The sequence below is a fragment of the Porites lutea genome, chromosome 5 (genome assembly GCF_958299795.1).
Source record: "Porites lutea chromosome 5, jaPorLute2.1, whole genome shotgun sequence".
NCBI classification, from domain to species: Eukaryota; Metazoa; Cnidaria; class Anthozoa; order Scleractinia; family Poritidae; genus Porites; species Porites lutea.
The window spans coordinates 22,516,322-22,522,321 of NC_133205.1; the positions used below are offsets into that span (position 1 = coordinate 22,516,322).

A 6,000-nucleotide genomic window follows, 5' to 3' on the forward strand; every position below is an offset into this window, starting at 1 on the left:
TGGATCTCGTCTCTTTGCAGTCTGTAAAACTTGTAATAAGCAAAGGTTAGGAAGTGCGGGCAAGATAAATGCAAGGTGTTTTCGGCTGATTGAAGGTCAAAACGATCGTGCTCAGATTACGAGTGTTAAAAGATCTAAGCGCGTGATCATGGTTTTATGCATTCCATTCATTCTTAGTCGAAGTCCAATCAAACTTAATGCTGGCGTATGCTTGAAAGCAACCTGAACGTAAGGATTGCGTCTTCTCTAGATCTGGTCACCCACAGAAATAGTTTTGTATCGTAGTTTTTTGGTGTTGCGGACAGTTGCAATCACCAAATTACGTAATACAAAAGACTGAGAATGACACAAATACCCACATCCCAAAACAAAAGCGAACCAACAATAGTTTCTGTAACACCAGATTCAGTAATTGCTGGGAATTGTTTATGGCTTGAGAATGTGTGTAATCCCAAACACTGTAACCAAGTTCTCACGTGATGCTAGCTTGATATGTAAATCATTAATTTGCTCAAGATAGCAGTCTGCCAAAAGGTTGGTTAAAAGCTATTTTTCAGGTCTAAATGATTATTGTTTAAAATATCAACTGAAAAAAGAAAATCATCTAGCACCGCATGTTTGCTAGACGGTGCAATGCTTATTCGTTCGCGGCGCTCATTCTGTTATTGCGCCCTTTTAAAAAATATGGTGATTCTTGAACTGCGTTCAGCACTTTAAGGATCATTTCTTTACGCACATTTTGACACATTTTGACATGCATTTCTAATACATGTGTAGAGGAAGGCGATGTGACCTGCAACTGGATTTACTGCCATGGATTTGCACAAGAATTCAAACCCTCAACGACAGTAAGTCGTCTGTGCCGTTTGAAGTGCTCATGGATGCCAGCCATGGTATGCTGGAACATTACAAGGAAAGACGGGCGAGAACAGAGATTGAAAAAAGGAAGAAGAAGTCAGAAGAAAAACTTAGCAAAACTAATTTGTTCCTTAGACGGCTTCCACCAGGGACAACTGATGTTTACTTACACAATTTATGTAGTGGGTCAGTGAACATTTTCATTCTCATTCATCCCTCGTCATCCCAGTCACCCCTTGTCATCCCGCTCATCCCTAGTCATCCCTGTCATCCCAGTCATCCCTTATCATCCCAGTCATCCCTAGTTATCCCAGTGGGCCCAGTCATTCTTAGTCATCCAAGTCATTCCTAGTCATCCCCAGGTCATCCCTAGTCATCCCTGGCCATCCTTAGTGATCCCTAGTTATCCAAAGTCATCTCAGTCATCCCCAGTGGATTCCAGTCATCCCTAGTGGATCCCAGTCATCCCGCTCATTCCCAGTCATCTCAGTCATCCTTGGTTTTCCCCAAACATCCTTAGTCATCCCGGTAATCCCTAGTCATCTCAGGTCGATCTTAGTCATTCAAAGTCATCTTAGTGATCCCTCGTCGATCTTAGTCATGTCTAGTCATCCGTCGTCATCCCGGTAATGCCTAGTCATCCCAGGTCGATCTTAGTCATTCAAAGTCATGTTAGTGATCCCTTGTCGATGTTAGTCATGTTTGGTCATCCCTAGTCATCTGGTAATGCCCAGTCATCTCTAGTGGCACTAGTCATCCCAATCATCCCTAGTCATCTCTTGTCATCCCAGTCATTCCTGGTCATCCCTAGACATCCCAGCCATTCCTGTTTTTCCTGAGTCTTCCAAGTCATTCCTAGTCATCCCAGTCATCCCAGTCATCCCAGTCATCCCAGTCATCCTAGTCATCCCAGGTCGACCTTAGTCATCCAAAGTCATCTTAGTGATCCCTAGTCGATCTTAGTCATTTCTGGTTATTCCTAGTCATCCTGGTCAGCCCTAGTTATCCCAGGCGTCCCTGGTCTTTCCTAGTTATCCCGGTGATCCCTAGTCATCGCCAGTCATCCAAGTCATTCCTAGTTATCACGGTTATCCCTCATCATCCCAGTCATCCCAGGTCATACTTAGTCATCTTAGTCATTCCGTTCATCCCTAGTCATCCCTAGTCATCCCGGTCATTCTCAGTCATCCCTGGTCATCCCTAGCCATCCCAGTCATCTCTAACATTTCTAGTCATCTCCGTCGGCCCTTGTCATTCCTGGTCATCCCTTGTCATCCTTTAAGTCTTCCATGGTCATCCCCGGTAGTCCCTCGTCATCGTTTGTCATTCCAGTCATCTCTACTCATTTTGATCATCATTGGTCATCCCTAGTTATCCCAGTCATCCTTTGTCATCTTTAGTCATCCCAGTCAGCCAACTCATTTCTATCATCATTGGTCATCCCTAGGTATCCTAGTCATGCCTAATCATCCCTTGTCATCCCTGGTTATACTGGTCATCCCAATCATCACTATTCATCTCTAGTAATCCCAGTCATTCCTGGTCATCCGAGTCCTTCCAGGCATGCCTAGTCATCCAACAATGCGACCATAGTCATCCCTACTCATCCGAGGTATCTCTTGTCATATCAGTCATCCCTTTTCATGCTACTCGTCTCTAGTTATCCCATGTATCCCCAGTCATTTCATTCATGCCGTGTCGTCCTAGTCAGGATGACTGTGATGACTAGGATGCCAAGGGTGACTGGGATGACCCAATCCTATGTCATTCTAGGTTTCCTTGTCATCCTTATCATTCCATTCAACTTTGGCATCCGAGTCATCCTAGTTATTAGATTATTTTAGTATTGTGACGTCACAAACATTTAAATTTCACAAAAATGTGATTGACTGAGATGTTTAGAAAGAACGCGATTTAAACTGTCCATTTCCAAAAATTTGGCTGGTTAGAGCAAATTGGTGGTGGGATTTAAGCAACATTTCGCTCTGATGACTGTCTGTAAATCTTCTAAAATTGACCTGGATCGGAAAAGGTACGTTTTAAGCTAATTTTTGAAGGATTCGTTTGGAGTCATCTAAGCACCCTGGTGCAGTTTTCATTTTACTTCTGATTATCCCACCAAATTCAGTAGTGATTTAAATTTAGTTTTAGTTACGTCATCATTACTCTACTCTTATCCTAATCATAAGAGGTATTTCAATTATCCCAGTCTTCCTACTCATCTCAATTATCTTATCATTCCTGTCATCTTAGTCAGCCTTGTTATCCTAGTCATCCTAGTCATTTAAATCTTCCTAGTCATCCCAGTTAAAACTAGTCTTCTCAATTATCATCATCATCCCATCCATCCCTGTCATCCTTGTCATTCCAGTTATTCCAGTCATTTTTGTCAGCCAAGTTGTCTTAGTTATCCTGTTGATCCCAGTAATTCCGTCATCCAAGTAATCCTAGTCGTCCCATTCCTCACAAAGGGGAGGTTTGGATAATGTGGAATAGAGGAGCAGCAAAATAATCCTTTTTTTGGACACTCTTTCCTCCACAGATATGGAAGTATTGTTTCCACAAAGGCTGTTGTAGATAAAGAAACGAATGAATTTAAAGGTAATTCAATGCTTTTCCTTTTTTAACGTCTTGGACTCTTACATGTAGGTTTACAATGCAATAAAAGCTGCCCCCGTTTAATCCATTTTGGCTTTACAAATGGGAGGCCGACCTCCATTAACAAGGCTCACATCTAATGCCGGTCCATTTAATTAGAGTTGTAAGTATTTGATTGTGATCATCCACACTTTCACACGTTAGCTCGCTCGTAAGGATCCACTGCGTTTCCACCACTTGTGACGTCAGTACAAATTGTCACTGACTACTTTTATAGCCTTTTTATGTGGGAGGACAAGGTCGGTTTTCTTATGACCAAATGCGTGGTATTCAACCAAATACTTATAGAGTAGAAAACTACCCAAACACCGTATTAAGTCGACCAATAAACGGGGATGAAAGAAAAAGAGAGAGAAATAGAAAAGATTGATATCTGACTTTGTGAAAACCATGAAATCTTTGAACCCAGCTGTAATGTTTCACATTGTTAAGATAGATATCAGTCGTTGTATCCAAGGTTAATAATGGTTTCTTATTTCTAACAGGCTATGGGTTTGTGAATTTTGAGACTGCAGCTGAGGCCCAAAGGGCAGTGAAGGCCTTGAAAAGTAAAGGAATTCAAGCCCAAATGGCAAAGGTGTTAGGCCTCTGTATATAAGCAATGTGTCATCCTCCTTGAATATTTAAAATCTTTTCACTTGCTTGTGTATGTTTCCCTTGGCCCAAACTTAATAGGGAGCATAATACACTATATTTGCCCTAGTCCCCCCTCCGCCACCAAAAGTTGTTGTTTTCATATGTTCTTGGGGTTTTGCAGTTCTCCCAGGTATTATTTGAAAATAACAGCTAATGCAAGATTTTCGGGGGGAGGGGGCGAACAGTGTGTATTTAGGGGGATTTGAAAATAGAAATGGCGAAAGGCGAATTACAAAGATCACCATAATTTTTGATGGTATTCATTGCTTTTATTGTTTACCGTTCGCCTTTTCATGTAAACGCAATGCCTAATCTTTCTAATGGATTCTCTTCATCATACTGACTCTTTTGGGCTCTTTCATCATTGAATTCAGAACTAACAGTTGTATTATCTTTTCTGTCTTTGAAAGCCCAAGCATGTCTGTAACCCTTAAATACCGATTATTATTGCTGCCTGCGGTAAAGGCTGTGTAGACCCCTGATTAGCACGCACATGTAAATGCAATAGCAGCTATCGCTCGAACAAGAATGATTTAGTACAATACGTTGTTACCTTACAGCATACATTTGTTTTCTCCTTAGCAACCAGAGAAAGACCCCACAAATTTATATTTTTGTCGCCTTCCAAAGCATTTCTATGAAGCAGTAAGTCTGAATCTTACTTTATTCTGTGTGTAGTTGTAATCTTTAATGGACACGGTCTCTGTGGATTACGCAACAAACATTATTTTTTCCCACTCCAATGATGATGTTTAATTACTGATCGTTTTATGAACCTTAAAGTTCGTGTGACCTGAACCCTGTTCTTCTCCAAAGATTGTCAAAATTCAGCATGACAAGCCGTCATTTTGGATGTAGATTACAGCCTCGTCCTCCTGTGCGTGACATCCTTCTGTCTAATTTTGCGGAACTTAGTAAAAAGAAAAAGAAAATGAAGATTCGTCAGTTGGGACCTTACTACAAACGAAATTATCCCTTATCTACACAAAAGAAAATTTGGAAAGTTCATCGATAGCTTTCTAGATTGATCGGGAACTCTTCAGTTCAGTGAACCTTCAAACGAAAAAAGTGATTGGCGATCTTGTCTAAGTTGATGACTTCTTCTAGATATTGGTGGATTACTTGTGTCTCTCTGTTTATGAGCGTGGTGGGGAGGGAAGCAACCACACTGACATCGCAAAACATTTATTATGAATGTAGCAGTTTATCGGATCTGCAGCACCTTAGCGTAAAGGTTTCCAAAATGGCCAATCCTTTCTATCAGAAAGTGTTAACCATTCTAGAAAAAATAATGAATTGTTACTGTTTTTGTTCTTATAAGGAATTAGAATCCTTGCTAAAGGGATATGGTAAAGTAATCACGACCAGAGTATTGAGAGGTGCCTACCGTGTGAGTAAAGGAGTAGCATTTGCAAGGTAATGTGTGTTTCTCTACTCTGCTTTAAATTGGTATGACTCATTTCTGTCTGGTCGCAAATAACGTATACTTATCGGTGATAAGACTTCTGACGACTTCAATCTAAACTGTGGAGTCTCCCAGGGCAGTTGTATGGGGCCTATTTTATTTACTCTCTACGTCTCCCGCCTCTTTAACATTATTTCTCAGCACCTCCCTTCCGTCCATGGTTATGCTGATGACACCCAGATTTACCTCTTCTTTCGACCTTGTTCTATCCATTCGGAAATTAACGCTCTCTTTGTGATTGAAAAGTGAATCGCTGATGTTCGCTCTTGGTTTATTGGAAATCGTTTAATGATCAATGACGCGAAAACTGACTCTCTAATTATTGGCACCTCGTCAACAACTTGAAAAAACATCTATAGAATCTATTATCATTGGTGACACCG

At 41.0% G+C, this 6,000-nt stretch overlaps 1 pseudogene; it reads left to right on the forward strand.

The window, feature by feature from the left end:
• Positions 1 to 6,000, forward strand: part of LOC140936651 (uncharacterized) — a 43,649-nt pseudogene that overhangs the window by 10,666 nt on the left and 26,983 nt on the right.